The 17,205-nt window shown below is 39.7% G+C and overlaps 1 protein-coding gene across 7 annotated transcripts in view; it reads left to right on the top strand.

Moving 5' to 3' along the window:
- The window catches only part of pkp4 (plakophilin 4), a 135,494-nt gene that overhangs the window by 32,400 nt on the left and 85,889 nt on the right, over positions 1 to 17,205 (top strand). For 2 of the 7 annotated variants that reach the window (XM_052019446.1, XM_052019436.1), the window contains exon 1: positions 16,732 to 16,961. The exons of the other annotated variants lie outside the window; for them this stretch is intronic. The gene's annotated coding sequence lies outside the window, so the exon portion shown is untranslated. Of the gene's footprint in view, positions 1 to 16,731; positions 16,962 to 17,205 lie in introns of those variants that run through there. 7 annotated transcript variants of the gene reach the window in all.

The following is a 17,205-nucleotide window of genomic DNA, read 5'->3' as shown; positions in this document are numbered from 1 at the left end:
TGCCATTCTAGATTATAAATCTGCACAGCAAACATTAAATTGTATTATTGTTGCATGTACCAAGGTACAGTGAAACTGTTTTACATGCCATCCATTCAGATTATTTCATCACATCAGTGCATTGAGGTAGTACAAAAGAAAACAATTAACAGAATGCAGAATAGTGTTACAGTTAGAGTGCACTGCAGGCAGACAATGAGGTGCGAGTCCATATCAAGATAGATTGTGAGGTCAAGAGTCCATCTTATCATACTCAGGACTTGTTCAATAGTGTTATCACAGTGGGATAGAAGCAGTCCTTAAGCCTGGTTGTACGTGCTTTCAGGCTTTTGTATCTTCTGTTCGATGGGAGGGGAGGAGAAGAGAGTGGGATGGGTGGGATCTTTGATTATGTTGGCTGCTTTACTGAGGCGGTGAGAAGTATAGACAGAATCCATGGTGGGGAGGCTGGTTTCTGTGACGTGCTGAGCTGTGTCCACAGCTCTACAGTTTCTTGTGGTCTTGGGCAAAGCAGTTGCCATACCAAACTGATGCATCCGGATGATGCTTTCTATGGCGCATCTATAAAAATTGGTGAGGGTCAAAGGGGACATGCCAAATTTTTCTGAAGTCGGTGACCAGCTCTTTTGCTTTATTGTGGGAAAGGTTGTTGTCATGACACCATGCCACTAAGCACTCCGTCTCCTTCCTATACTCTGACTCGTCATTTATTTGAGATTTGGCCTACTATGGTCGTGTCATCTGCAAACTTTTAGATGGTGATAGAACAGAATCTGGCCACAGTCATGAGTGTATACGGAGTAAAGTGGGGAGCTGAGGATGCAGCCTTGTGAGGCACCAGTGTTGAGGATAATCATAAACATTTGAGACATTGACTTTAGAATACACTGAGCCACAGGACAAGTTTATGAAATATAGTAGTTTTAGAGATCATCCATTCTAATGGGGAAAAAAATTGTGTACACGAGGTTGGTGCTGATGCACTTTTGGGAGAAGCCTTGTGCATCACCTTTTGGTGTACTTGTTTGATTGTGATGATACTAATTTAGTCCTTCCCTGGCATGAGCCAGCACAGTGGAGCTTCAGATTGTGCAACTTCTCATGGCTTCAGCGATCCAAGTTTGATTCTGATCCCCTGTGCTGGCTGTGTGAAATTTGCATGTTTTCCCTGTCTCTGAATTTTCCCCAGGTGCTCCTATTTCCTCCCAAGTCCAAAAAAATGCTGGTTGTTGAGTTAATTGTCAACTGTAAATTTCTCTTCCTATCAATGCTTTGGATAATTGTTTGAGGGAAAATGGGTTACAAGGAAATGCATGGGGCAATGGGATCATTCTGACCAATGGGCTGAATGGCCACCTTTGTTACAATGAATAATGGACACCTACATTTAAAATTGTGTTCATAAAATGAATCTGTTAGTTCAAGCAGGGTGGTCTTTAACATTGAAAAGAGGAATTGGAAAATTATCTCCACTTGGGCTTGCTATAGCATTGTCATTAATACATACAGTCAAAATTAAGCAGCTTTTAATCTAGAATTTCTAAATTTGCAGAGAACAGTTACTAATCACTCAGCATGCCTCCTGATTCCAATTTGACTCTTATTTCTTATCTTATTGGTCAACTGCCAAAGAATTATCTGAAGGTTAGCTGCAAGGAGACTTTATTTGGGTATGCAAGTGCTGAATGCTAATATTGCATACAAACAAATCAAAATGACACAGAGCATTGCATTATGAAATAATAACACTTGGAATTTAAATAAGATCCAAATGGTCAAACTAAAACTTGTCTGAAAGATTGTGCCCTTTTACTAAGTACAAAGAACAATATGAAAGAAAAGTACTGGAGCAAATGGATATGCAGAGTGGGTTAAACTGAACTTGTTAACACTTCAGGTTGTTGCCCTCAATGGGACAGTTTTGTTTTACACTCCACAGATGGGTAAAACCTGGGGAGAAGAGGAGTTGAGACTTCTTGGAGGAAGGTAGAATGTTGTTCTTGTGGGAAGAACATTTAGAGAAAAATTGTGTAATCTCAATATTCATCCAACCTGGATAAAGATCTCTCAACTGGCCTTTTTAAAGAATTCTCTAGCTCTGTTGCTAGCTGTTTACCATTGCTTTTCATTTGGTATTTATGTTTGTAATTACATTTCTGCATTTGTAAGCATTCTACAAGTTGGTGCCAACCATTTGTTTATAGTCGCACACACTTTACATTTTTGTATTTTGCTATTGTAGTTGATATCAGATTAGGGCACCAGACAGATTTATTTGATGGTAACAATTATTTTAAAGCTGTTTTTTTTATTTTTAAAAATACAGATTGGATGTAGACAGTTTCGTTTTTGGCAAAATCAGAGCTTTAAACACCAGTAACTACATAGTCCATTTCTGGGAAGCTGTAGCAATGAATGTAACATTTTGTTACTTCAGCACATGTACTTTGCAAGAATTGGTTCTTGCCACTTAAAGGAAACAAAATCACTAACATCAATAGAACTTTGTGTGGTATTTCTGATCTGCCTTTTTGCTGCCTAAAAACTAGATTTGATTTTTTTTAAATGCTAAAACTGGGCATTTTCTTATGCTAGTTTATTCATGCATGGTGACAGGAGTTAAAATGTTGGCTAGTGGATTTGTATTTTATAACTGGTTAGCTATAAATCTATTTAAATTTCAGTTGACAGAAGCACTTACCTGAAAATTTTCCATTTAAATCTTTGCGTGATCCACTTAGAAAAAATATTGCCTCAATGGTGCCTCTGACTCCACAACTGTTCCCATTCTCAATTAGATTTACAGAGCAGAAGAAACAGAAACTAAAGAACTATTCCCAATAAAAAAAAATAATTTCAAGAAAAATGCATCTTTGTTTCTAAGAAATGTGTTTAAGTTGCTTTGTTCCTTGTAATACTGGTATCCTTTGAAATTATATATTTAATATACTCCCAGTTCTCTTGTACTTTGATACCATGAATAGAAATGAGAACTTCCCCTAGGAAAATGAGAAGAAAATGTCAATTTATTAAGGAACACTTTGACAGAAAACTCAAGTATTATTAGTAGTGCATTGTCTGTACATTTGCTCCCATCTCACTACAAAACTAACTCCTGCACTTATTCATGCCTTGTATGTAGTTGTATTCTTATGACCTACTAGAGTGAAGATAATTCAAGTTGTCAGTCAAACTTGGTGACTTCAGTGCTCTAGGTAACTAATTTTTGTGCAAAAAATGCAATTTAGATTTCATTCTCTGCATTTTTCTTGAAATTATCTTTTTTTTTATTGGGAATAGTTCTTTTAGTTTCTGTTTCTTCTGCTCTGTAAACTTCTTATTGACTGACTTTGCTGCAGAGTTCAATGTTTTTTTTCCACAGTAATGCTGGTTTTGCCACGCTGAACAATACAAGACCTTGATACTATTTGTTTTAACCTGCTACAAGCCAAAATGTAATGCTTTCCTTCCTTTTCTGTTTTACTCCTGAAAAACTTTTGACATGCTTACAGGAGTGACAACAAAGGTGGTGATTTGCCTTTAAGCTTCAGAGGTTTTTAATGACGAGGGTAGCTTTGTGCATGTGCCTTTCATTATAGGCTGTCCCTGGGTAACAAATTGGTTCCACTTTTACAGACATTAAGTCTATATTGTTCATAAGTCAGAAAATACACAAAAATCATTCGATTATGGTAACCATATCTCCACAGTGCTGTTATGAATGACATCAAAAGCACATGGGCTGATAAGAAAGAACAATTACTAAAAGTGAGGTGACAGAGGAAACTAGTTTTCCTGTTCATAGGAACAGATGCATGTACATTAGACTTCCAAATTTTAAGTGTTTTGGGAGCTCATTCATATATAAGGGTATCCATACGTCGGGCTTTTGTAACCTGAAGATGGCCTGTATTTGAGATGACCACCATCAAGCACATCTTCGAGAGGTGGTGCCCTCAAGGTGGCATCCATCATTAAGGACCCTCATTATCTGGGGCATACCCTCTTTGCATTACTACCATCGGGGAGGAGGTACAGGAGCCTGAAGACCCACCCAACATTTTAGGAACAGCTTCTTCCGCCTCTGCTATCGGATTTCTGAATGGTCCATGGACACCACCTCATTATTCCTCTTTTGCACTATTTTTGTAACTTACAGTAACTTTTTTGTGAATTTGTTGTAGACATCATGTCAGTGATGATAAACCCAATGCTGAAATTGTTTAATTACCTGTAGACAGTAGCACAGTTCTTTTCCTGAAATAAACCAGGATAAATTGAATCAGAACAATAAAGATTCCAAAATTTAATGTTTATTTGTTCCAATATGCACCACTCCAGAAGTTGGCATGGTTAACTATAATAAAGCCTGCAAATCTTTGTAATAGGCAAGTTATTAAGACTTTAGTTAAGACTTGCCTTTTTTCCCCCACACTTAAATCATGTTGCCTGACCAGGGAGAAGGGGAGAGGCTAGCCTGTTTTTAAATAATACCAAGGGTTGGCTGTTATTTTTCATTTAAAATGCATGATTAACACGATTGCAAATTAACATTAATCATGCCTGCCACCTGAAAAGATTTTACCAGATGTTGCCACAAAATACTATTGGAAAAATACCAGTCGCACTGTCTTTTCCTGACTCTTGTATAATAATGGGCTATATTCCTCAAACCTCTGGGGGCACCCTTTCCTTCCTTCAGACAATTTTTTTTAAACCACACTGCAGAATTCTTGCTGTTGAACATCTGGAATGCAGGAGCACTGGTTTCACTGACTGTACTTAGCCAGATTGATGTTTTTAGCACCAAATAAATTCAGTAATGTGTATTTGCTTTCTATTAATTAGGCACTGATCAAAGCTCAAGCTAATCCCCGCATAGGAAGGAATCAACGTGAGAAGAACATGCGGGGCAGTGTGAACACTTGGGCAGGGGGACAGTTAAACTAGGATTGAAACTGCTTGCTTTCCTCTTTAACCCCTCTTCATTCTCGCTGTCTTGTCTTTTATTCTCTTGTGTGGGTGGATGTGCTGTTGGTTTCTTGTGAGCATGTATGCAATGGTAGGTTTGGTTTATCCTCTTTCACTAAGGCACATTGCCAACTTCCAAGCAACTGGAAAACCAGGAGTAGATCAATTTATGCTTACCTTCTTCACAATTCCTTGCCCAAGCTTCAAGCTCCTTTCCTTTCATTATCTCATCGCAAGGTTATAGGAGCAGAAAAGTTAGAAATAAGACATTCCCAAAGAGGAATTGAAACATAATAAGTTCTGAAAATCTAATTTAAAATTCTGATCAAGGCAGAGCATTTTCCTTTGATTATTTAAAAATGCTGATATTCTGGGAGTATTTGAGTGCAATTAAAACTGAATAACTCTTAATTAGTTTTTAATTGCTCATCAGTCCTAGTTTTAACAAGTAGTGCATTGAGGTAGCATAACTCTTCCTTGGCCAGGCTTCTCTTTGCAGATGAATAAATTAATGTTAACAGGTCACCCATACTCTACAAATGTTTAGCTCAATTGTATTTAAAGAAGACTATAAATATAATTACAGAATGTATATAATGAAACTATATTTAAAGAGAAAATAAATGTATAGTTCCTGATCAGTTAGAGGTAATCTAAATTACTTTGAAGTATAATGATTTATGCAACTATAATGCAGAATTTGTAGTAAGTTGAATTGGGATGTATCCAGCTCAGTTTGTGTTCATCCTGAATTCTGCACATAAGGAAGTTGTGATCAGTGGGGCATTTCTTCACCTGTCCTCAAATAACTGTCTGCCAGCCCCTGGACTATGCTGTTTCTTCCATTGTAATCCTATGCATGTACTTGTGTAGGCATGTCAGCTCGCAGCACATCAGCCAGGCCTGGTGCAGTGTTGTGCTATCTGAGGCCTTTCTCAGGCTGGCTGTGCTTGTAGGATGGATTTGGCAGCAATGATGCCCTAGTTCACCAGGTGTCATTGTTTATGAATGGCCACTGTGCCTCTAGACAGACAGAATCCCCACTGATTTGGGTAGCAGTTCTGTGGTCATTGGGAGGACACTGTTAAGAAGAACACTGATGATGCCTTTCCCTATGTAGATGATAGGTAGTCCCTTCCATGTTAATACAGTCAGACTTCATTTTGTTAACATCTGAGGTCCCCTCATGTATCCTATTCATCCCAGATGTGGATTTTGATATTGTGGATTTATGACCAAAGCTCTTCACTTAAGTTTTAGAACTTCAGCAATGATACCATCTTGCTTGCATGTTTTATTTGTGAGTTGTGATGTGGCCTTTCTGATGATTTAGCCAAGAGTGGTGATGAGGCAAGAGCAAATGAGTTGCTGTGGAATGGAGCCAAGTATGCTCACTTAAATGACATTCACTGTTAATGCCTTCTAAATGTTCCTTCCAGTGGTATTGACTTCCAATCTGTCACTTAAGAGTTAATGAGGAGGCATACAGGAGTGAGAGTGGCTGGTTGAGTGGTGTCGCAACAACCTCGCACTCAATGTCAGCAAGACCAAGGAATTGATTGTGGACTTCAGGAAGGGGAAGTTTGGAGAACATGCACCAGTCTTCATTGAGGGGTCAGCGTTGGAAAGTTCCTAGGTGTCAACATCTGAGGATCTATCCTGGCCCCAACATGTACCCACAAAGCAGGCATACCAATTGGCTGTACTTCATTAGGAGTTTGAGGAGATTTGGTATGTCACCAAAGACTCTTGCAAATTTCTACTGATGTATGGTGGAGAACATTCTGACTGTTTGCATCGCTTCTGGGTATGGAGGCTTCAATGTGCAGGATCGAAAGAGGCTGTAGAGGGTGGTAGACTCAGCCAGCTCCATCATAGGCACAACCCTCCCTGCCGTCAAGGACATCTTCAAGAGGTGGTGCCTCAAGCAAGTGGCATCCATCATTAAGGACCCTCACTACCTGGGACCTGCCCTCTTCATGTTACTACCATCGGGGAGGAGGTACAGGAGCCGAAAGACCCACACTCAACATTTCAGGAACAGCTTCTTCCCCCCTGCCATCAGATTTCTGAATGATCCATGAACATTCCCTTGTTATTCTTTTGCACTATTTATGTTTGTAACTTAGAGTAATTTTTGTCTTTGTTTTGCACTGTACTGCTGCTGCAAAGCAACACATTTCATAACACATGTCAGTGATAATAAACCTGATTCTGATCCCCATTCTTGGCTCAGTAGATTGACACCTTGAGTGAGTGGGTCATCAATGGCCTTGAAAGAGCTGAAAGCCCTGTAGATATCATAAGTTAGCAAGTTGCTGAGTCTCCTGTATTCCCTCCATCTGATTTTTATGTTTAATATTTTTTTGCTGGACTTGTTCCTGATAAAACAATTGATTTTCCGTTGAGGAATGATGGAGTTTCCAGTCTCTGAATTACTTGTGCTTATTAATCAACTTCTTGATTTCCTAGTCATTCCCAAAGTCCCGATTTATTCTTGATAGAGAAGCCATGTCTCCTAATTGTGGTGGATTTCGAGGCAGCCCATCAGCTGTAGATACTTGGCAGTTCCTACAGGCAGGGAGTTGACAGGTTGTCTGAGGCACTCTGAGTCAGGCTACCTTTTGTGGGATCCTTAAAGTTCTTCTTTGATATTGGTCATCTTGTGATGCTTATGTTGATGCTTACATTTTGAGGCCACGTTGATAGAGATAATAGATGAGATTTGGCAGTCATCAGTCCAGGAGTCACTGGTGCCTGTCATGGCACAGGTGATATTCATCTTGGAAGTCCCTTGCTCAGACAATGATATAATCTAGCACATGCCAGTCCTTTAAACTGGCAGTGTTATCAAGTAGTCTTGTGTGGTCCTTGTCATAACAAGGACCGTGATTCATTACAAAGCCATCCTTTATGCATTTTGTCAAGAGAAGGACACTATTGGAGTTGGCCTTCCCTATTCTTTTCTTGCTGATCACACCTTGCCAGAGGATTGAGTCCCTCCTCACTGTGGTGAAGTCACCTAGGAGGATCAGTTTGTCTTTGTTTGGTAGGTATGTTTTTTTTTAATATATACAAGGTCAGAAGTCCTCCTTGGCTTCATCCAGGGCTTCCAGGATTGGGGCCCATGCACTGATGACTAACTTATTGGTTCTGTGAGTCGAAGATTCATAAAGCCTTCACTGATTTAGGAAGTGGAGTCAGTAAGGTGCTGAACCAACTAATGCTTGATGGTGATGCTCACTCTATGAAGACTGATATCTTCCATTTTGCCCCTCCAGAAGATGATGTACTCACCCTTGTTCTTTAAATTGGCTACCTCCTGCCTGTCATGCCTCGCTCAGGCACAGTCAACATGATCTTTCCCTGTGACAGCCCCCAAGAAAATTGCAGGAAACAGCCATTACACATGGCTTTTTTTCTGACCTCACTAAAATATTTGATTCCATCAATCGGCAAGGACTCTAAAAAAAATACTCTCCTCAAATGTGACTGCCAACAGAAATCCATCTACATTATGCATTAACCATGATCTGAATTAACAGGTCTACAACAAAGCCACTCTCAGTGAAGACTGGGGTCATGCTTTCCTCAATATTTCTCACTGCAATCTTGTTCCTCTTCAACTAATCGTGTGTGAGTGGAACTAGTCTACATCCCAGAACCAATGTCACCTGAATCTCTTAAGTCAAGCTACAGAACGCAGATGGCATTTGTATGGCTGACAGGCATTTCCCCAATTTGCCCTTTGTGGCATGCCATTTCTGAGGTGTAACAGGGCAGATTGCTCGCTGTGAGACCCTGGAAAATGTAGATTACTTTCCACATCTTGGGAGCTGTCACTCTGCACAAACTTCAGAGAAATTTACCATCTCATTCAATACACCAGCACAGCCTTTGGTCAACTTCAAATTCACTGGAAAGAAAAGCAAACCAACATCTGCATACTCTCCAAGGTCAACATCCCCAGCATTACAGACCTAGTTAAACTCGGTCAGCTACCTGGGACAGGCCAACTTGTTTGCATGCCTCACCAGCCTCCTGAAACAATTAATCTATTGCAGACATCATGGGAGGAAATCACCAAGCAGGTAAAGGGAAAGATTCAAGGACAAATTTAAAAGTCTCCTTGGAGAAATGCATCATCCCCATAGATCCCTGGGAATCTCTGGCCCTTGATGCCAAGAATCTTGGGTCCCTGCATCAGGAGCACACTTGAGGCCCTGCACAAGCAGAGGATGGAGCAGACTGCTGAGCAAATGATCCAAGCACCCACCCATTGCACCAGGCTCCCATATTGGCCTCGTGCCTCAGGACCCACAACTGTGGTAACAATTTATCCTCAATCCCAATGACTGATGAGTGAATTTTGTAAACGCCCTTTTGGGGATGGGAAGGAATTCAAACTCTCAGGACTTCATATTTTAAAATAACACAACATGCAAATGCTCTTTTTAAAAACAATTTGAAATTAAAATAAAAGGTTCACCTTTCTCCTACTTGATTTTTTTTTCCTCCCATTTCTATAGGGCCACTGTACTTTCACCACATCTAATCCTGTCTCATATTAGGTTGGCAGATCCCCCAGTCTTGGAGCTTAAAAATATGGAGTTTGGCACTTTCCCATTCAGCTCCATGCTGTGGAGACACTCACTTCAGCTCTGGGCCATCTGTGGTGTGGGTTGAGTGGAAGGCTGTGTTTAAGCCTATCCTGAGGAATGTCCCAGGTAAGGGTTTAACTGTGAGAAAATCTAGGTACCCCTCGGTGGAAGATTATGACTTAGGAAATGACTTTGAAAAGCATAGCAGTGGTTTGCATGCACGTCATCAGAATTCTCTATTTACTTAGTTCCAATTAGCAATCAGAAGTTTTTATGAATAAATTTGTAGAAACCTAAAACTCTGGAAATCTAAGTTTGCTTCCTGGTAACCTAGTGAAATGTTAACTTTTTCAAAATTCTGATTGGGTGGTCAGAGAATTTTAGTTTGCATTTAAAATTGTAAATCAGAAGAACACCACAGATTTTACATTGTTGCGCTTGTGCGCAGACTTACATATTTAACACCGGTTGACAGTTGAAGCGCACATTCAGGCAGCATTTTAAGAAACTTCAACGTTATGCTGGACTTGCAGTCTATGCAATGTAAAACCAGATGGTGGCATGCTGCAGAGTCAATTGGAATTGATTTGCATTATGCTGTAACTTTACCATTACTGAGGCACAGAAACTGCTTTTCAGTTACCCAAGCTACAGTGTAAATATCCTGTTTGTTATTGTACAGTGAACAAACTCTTTTGCCCATATAATATCTTGCATGAGGTTATTACAGGTTTTCATTATCAAAGTCATCAGAGACCACGCTGTCTCCAATAGGGGTGTGGGGTGGGGAAACATCAAACTGCCCACATAGTTTAATAATGCTTGAGGATAGGGTAAAGCCCTTCAGCATTGAGGTCTGAGAAGAAATTGCCGAGCTGAAATGGTAATACATTTTTAGAATGTTTTCCTCATTCAATGGTTATATTTAAGATGGATTTTTGACAATCAAGCAATTAGAATTTGGAAGCCAAAATGGTGTTGGATGAAGTAATTCTAATCATATTTGCATATTACTTGAGTAAGTAATTGAATTGCTGTAACCTGCAAGATTGTGGTCCAAGAGCAAGAAGGTGGCTAAAGGGTATAGGCTGGATTGCACCCTTTTGGGTGGCATGCACTTAGATGGATTGAATGGTCACCTATGCCACCTAGTAGGGCAATGTGGGAAAGAGGAGTTGAGGTGGATAAACCACCTTGATCTTCATACAACTACCTCCTGCTCTAGTTTTGGTATTCTAAATATCCCAGACCTTGAATGCTTGTTGCTGTCCACCAAATTTCAAACTTGCCAACAGTGGTTACACTCGTGGGGACATGATTCAGAACCAGATCAGGCTCTTGCAGTTATGACCTTGAATATCAATAGAACCATCCACAGCAGTAGCTAGAACAAGTCTTCCACTCTCACCACCCTCCCTACACGCAGAATTTCTAAACAAAACTGGCATCCTATTAAGACAGCTGTGTGACTTGGCTAGCTGTAAAATATGCTAAATATTCTGACATTCAGAAATTTTACATGCATTTTAACTGGACTTTTAATATTTAGAAAGTAATTGGGTTTCAAAATACTTAAATTTAATTTTAACTTGTATCTTAATCCCTCACACTTAATGCCCTCCATTGAAAAGAAGGAATTCCAGGTTTGGGGATTAAGATTAAGATGCAGATTACTGTATGGCAGTTGAAAAGTGTATGGGGATGGGCAGGGAGGAAAAAAGAGCATGGGGGAAGCAGATGAAGTGGGAGAGGGGTGATGCAGACTGAAGAGCAGAAGGCCAAAACAAAAGGTGGAGAGGTGGCCCTGGTGCAGGCAAAGGAGGGAAAGGGAAAAGCAAAAGGTTGGGGGTTGTATTTCATATTTCCTTGCAACAGAAAGAAGTCATTTTGGTCTGTTGAATCTGCCAGTTCAGAGTAGTACAATTTTTTTTCTTTGCTAATTTTCTCTGCAAGCTATTATTACCCTATTCCCATCAATATGTCCCACCCCAGATTGGAAGGATGGGGTCTGGGGGAGGGTGGAAGAGGTTAGAGAGCAAGGGCGTTAATGAAGTTGAGATTCAGTTATGGAGAAGTCGGGGAAAGAGTGACAGTTGGTAAAGGCATCCGTGCCTGAGCCCATCTGTGTGAGTGCTCCATGCTGATAAGCACCTATATGTATGTCCATGTGTGTGCTTATGCTGTAGTGTTTGGTCTCTGCTTGTCTTGGCCCCCTTCCTACTGGAGCAAAGCTTTGCTCTGTTAAGTCAATGTGGTAGTTGATGTGCAATGGCTATTCCACATTAAAAGAAATTATGCAGAAGTTTGCACTCCTGAATATGAAGTTTGAGACATGGAGTACCATGAACATCTCTAACAGGGAGGAACTTGAGTTTCGCTCCACAATCATAGCACAGGAAGCCAGATACTCTGACATTTGCACAATGCCTTATAAGACATTAAAACAGCTTAAAGAACAGGGTGGCAAGTACGTCTTCAAGAATGGCAAACGAGAAAAGAAATGCCATCTTCAGTTGATGGGCTTTTGCTGTGAAGAAGAAGCTGGTCTGACCTTTCATTAACTCCAAGATGTGAATGTCACGTGACCCTTCAGCTTGCTCTAATGCAAGCTTGTTCCTGTCATCAGTGTGTACACTCTAATACTACAAGCCACATACATGATCAAGGATGACTTGTACACCAACTGTGGGAAAACACCGAGCCATATCTCAGGGGGAAACGAGCTAATCCTACTTAGTGAATTTTGTGCTAGCGTCAGGAAAAAACACAATCTTCTGGCAAGGCATGATTGGCCAGGAGAGGGGAGGGAATGCTTTCAAACTGACATGGATAAGACCTCATGGCAACACCACTGTCCAGGCACTGGCACATGTTACATTATATCATCTGAGTACCAGCACTCTAAGGTGTCCACAATACTCATGTCATGATTGGGACCAGTCAAACCTGGCACATGGTGCACATATGAATTCTCCAACATAAATAATGGAATTTCTTCAACTCCTGCGATTTCATCATTGCATGCCAGCATCAGAAGAACAGCAGGAAGGCTTAAACTGCAGTTATCTCCATCAGTCTAGCCTCAAAACAACCAAAATTGAAATGTTGCAGCAAAAAAATAAATGTTGAAGGTCTCAAAGACCCCATCAAGCCAACTCCTTTTGTGTAACACCTCACAGATAAACTGACAACCCATGGCCAATTGGAGCTGCAGGTTATTTCTGGACCACCATGAAGTCCATCGTAATTAGCACCTGCAACAAGACTCTTGCTTCTCTACCAGAAAGCAAAAGAACTGGTTTGGTGAGAATGAACGAAGATACCCAGAAGCTAATTAATTGCTACAGCCACCTGAAGTCCTCCAAAGGTGATGTTTACCCCATTGAAATAAATGGTGAAGCATTCCCTGCAGCAGTCCAATCTTGTACAGATTATTCAAGTGGATTTCCCACACAGGGCACCAGAGTTGGAATGCATTTGGAAGAATATCATTGAATCACAAGTGCAACTTTGGGTCTTCTGCATTCTTGTGGAAATCTCCAAGTTGGTCACGGAAATATCTCCAATTCCAGATATTTGTCTGCAAAGTTGAGGCTGTTGTGCTTGGAAAGGAAAATTCAAAATGATTTAAGGTTATTTGCTTTTTATTCAGAAACTTTCCTCTTTTCTGTTTAAGCAAGTATGCCTTTGAAAATTTGAGATACATTTATAAATTTATTTTTCAATATGCGTCAATGGTTTACTAACCTTTACTGGGTGCCTTCAGTGTTGTTTGAAGCTACCTCTCTGTTGTTAGCTTAAAATAAACAAAAGTGAATAGAACCCAGATTAGTTGCAGTCACAGAAGACTGACATGTAGCGGGATTCTGGAAATAAAATGTAAACATATTTACTCAAATAGAAAAGAGGTGAAGAGGATTAATTAGTGGTTATTAGTTTTCTGTGTAATAGCAGAATTTAACAGCTCATTGTACATCAGAAAGTTACACTTACACATTTTTTAAGTAAATGTATATTCATGTAAAGAGCAAAAGGGGCTAAGTGAAAGCTTGATTTCTAAGAGATCAAATGGTCAGTTGAGGGAATACTAAATGTCTAATGAAACCTATCCGTTGAATGATAATACATCAACATTTACATTTTTCTGTTGCTAATCAGGGTAGACCTCAGAGATTGTTTTTGAAAAATTATTTATTCATTAATAAAACCATAAACAGACATTTTTATTATGTTTTATTGTTCTAAATTTGTATGTGTCCAAACTTATCCTAGTTATTGGAGGATAAATTTGCTAAAGTAGTTGAACCAATTATTCATGTACACATAGTTTCTAAAATAGTTGTGTATTAGTCATAATTCCTTGCTGGAACACTATGATATTTCTATTTCTAATTGCACATTGGCTTGAATTTTACGATCTATTTAGTAGTACACGTTTGGATTTTGTGCATAATAATCTGCTTCTAAGATGGTAAGGAGAGCACCAAGAAAGTGAATACTCTCTTATCGTGGTCTTCCTAAAAAGCAATAAGGGATTATGGGCTCAAATTTAAATGACTCCAAAAATCAATCGTGCTTTAAATGAAATTGTGGGATTGCCAAACCAGGTATGAAACCTTTAGTCTTAGGCTATTAAAATTGTGCAGCAAAGGAGGAGGCATTTTAGCCCACTGTTGCCAGCTCCCTAGAAGGCGGTGCCATTTCCCTGCTGTCCTCCCATTGTTCTAGAAATTTCACTGCCATGCCTCTCCAATTTCCGCATGAAAATACAGATTAAGACTAGCTCTGACTCTGCTTGTAGGACTTCCTGTTCATCAGTTTTTAAAAATTATTTTTCTTCACATAATTTCCAGTATCTTGCAGTTCAGTTGAAATTTGGGTCCCTTTGAGCTGCTTCTTTCCATCTGACCTAGCTAAGCTTGTCATGATTTTGTACATCTCCAGAAAGTTTCCATTCAAGCTTCTTTGCACCAAGGAAAGCAACTCCAGCTTCCCCATGTCATTGGAATCACTGAGCTATTCCAGAAACCCTACAATGCAACTTCTGGGATTGTTATGTTCTTGGTGGCGACCAGACCAAACTCCATTTTGGTCCTAACTCATAAAGCTGCTACATAACCTCCTTGCTTTTGTACTGTGTCAGTGTGCAATTAGAAATTGAAATATCGCAATGTAGACATAAGAGACTGCAAATGCTGGAATCTGGAGCAAAAAACAATTCCCCACCCCCCCCACAACTGCTGCTTACCTGCTGAGTCCCTCTAGCAGTTTGCTTTTTGTTACTGTTTATGTATCTCTTATGCTGTAATAGCTATTTGTAACATCAACTGCCACCTGCATTGAATAATACAATGTACATCAAGATCCTCATTGAAAATACCCTTAAGGACTGTAACATTCAACCTAATATTCTCAAACACTATACCCCTCAGTTTAACGTGTCCTCATGTTTAATGTCATCAGTGAAATTTTGAAATATTGGCCTACATATTCATGTCCAAGTCATTAACATGTATATTTGGCACACAACTTGCAACCCAAGAGACACTTCTTGCCGAAGGTTATAGTCCATGTGGTCTGTACTTTCTGTCCTTTCAACCCACAGTCTGAGCTGTCAGTGTCCATCTGGGGAAGGGAAAGAGGGATAGGGTGCATGGAGACCATATCAGGCTAGGTCTGATCTTCTGGAGTGGAGTCCAGTTCCAGGTGCGCATCAAGCTCTAGACCAGGGGCACTGGGTCTGGTAAGGTGACGAGGAGCACTGGAGATTTGGCAAGCGGGAAGGTAAAGGAGCAGTGAGAACAAACGCATGTGTACCAATAAACACAATTAAAAAAAAAATCTATTATCTGGTTTTGTATGATTTAAAATAAAAACGGGTTTCTCCTTTGTGGCCCTTTAGAAGTAATTTGGATTGTAAATTTTGCCCTTCCTGCAAAAAAAAATTGTGTACCACTGCTTTTTGTGCAAAGTGTTCCTACCACTGTATACCATCTACCAATCTGAAGATAAGCTGCTTATCACAGTTCTCTGTTTACTCTCCTTGAGCAAGTCTGCCACAGAGCACATTTTTCAAGAGCCAAAATTTGCTAACCAGACTTTTATTGTCAAATGCCTTCTGAAAATCCATAACAATGACGTTTACTACTTTGCTTTCATCAACTTTCTCCGTTACCTCAACAAAAATTTCAATTCCAAGAGTCAAATATATTCTTTAATAAATCCATGCTGGCTCTCCTTGATTTAACTCGAACATTTCCCAATCCCCATTAATTATTGCACTGATTTTTGTTCTTAGCTGCTTCCCCGTGAATGTAATTAAACTAACTGGCCTTTAATTGTCTGGAGTATTCTTGAACTGCTTTGTTAACAAAGGTGTTTCTGTTACCACTGTCCTGTCCTCTGGGATCATCATTCTCTCTAGAGGTCTGTAATGTTATGGCAAGCTGTTGTCATTATGTGCAATCTCCATTCCCATCGCCACACCAACTTGGATGTTTTACAACCAGACTGGGTGATTTGTTTACTTTGAGCACAAACAGACTTTGTGATACTTCTTCCTTATCAACAACCTCTGCTTCAACAGGGATATCGCCAATATGCTCTTCCCCGGCAGTGAGTGATACACTTGCTCCTTGCATATTCCACCCTCCTCCACACCAATGAATAGATTCATCTCAAAACAGAATTATGTTTGGAATAAAATTGTGCTTGATGAATTTAAATATTAGCCTTGGATCAGTTGAGATCATTGCTTTTTGTATGTTAGTATGGCTGTATTCAGCATTTATGAAAACAGTTATCATGGCAGTAAAGTAGTATTGGGTAGTGTTGCTAAATGATGGGGCAATAGCTAGTTTTATTTGTATGCGACTGGATTCCTGAAAAAAGCCTAAAATTGTGCATGTTGCTTCCTGATACCCTTTTTATGGCACTCTATATGAATAGTGTCTTCAGATGGCAAATCCTGTGTATTCCTCTTTCTCCAGCACAGTTTACATGTGATCAGCTTTGGGGAAGGGTGCTATTATGATGTAAAGCTATGCTGCTGAATCTGGCCAATAGAGCTTAGAGGTTTTCTCTCCCTGTCTCTCGCTCTCTCGCACTCTCTCTCTCTTGCTCTCTCTAGTCTGAAAATATAAAAAGGGCAGGAATTGCTTGCAACAGTGGTATAAGTATAGACATGATAGCTAATTTATGCACTGAAAATAAGTTAAAATTAAATTGCTAGAAATATGGGGGAAAATCACTAGGGAATCGTAGGTGATGTATTATCTTTTCCTCCATTTAAAGACAGAATTGAAGGAGTTCTGTGTTCAAGCCACCATGTCATATACTGCATGCTGCAGTACTAGTGATTATTGGAACGCTGCATGTGATTGCTGAGAGGTATGTGTGTAAGATTGTTAGGAAATAATTGATCTTTTGCTAAGATCTTAAAATCTGAATGCAAGAAATTAAGATTTTGAGGAAAGATTTATTTTGCCACAGGCCATAGATACTGCTAATGAGTAGGAGGGGCAAAAAGGAATAAACTGTTTTCTGACAAAGTAGGATGTAGCCATTAAAGTAAAACTGAACTCTTTCAAGCATGCAACAGAATCAAATCAATTTGTATTTCATATTTCTTAGC

Source organism: Pristis pectinata, chromosome 1 (assembly GCF_009764475.1).
Source record: "Pristis pectinata isolate sPriPec2 chromosome 1, sPriPec2.1.pri, whole genome shotgun sequence".
Lineage (NCBI taxonomy): Eukaryota > Metazoa > Chordata > Chondrichthyes > Rhinopristiformes > Pristidae > Pristis > Pristis pectinata.
This window is presented reverse-complemented; position numbering and strand designations above follow the sequence as displayed.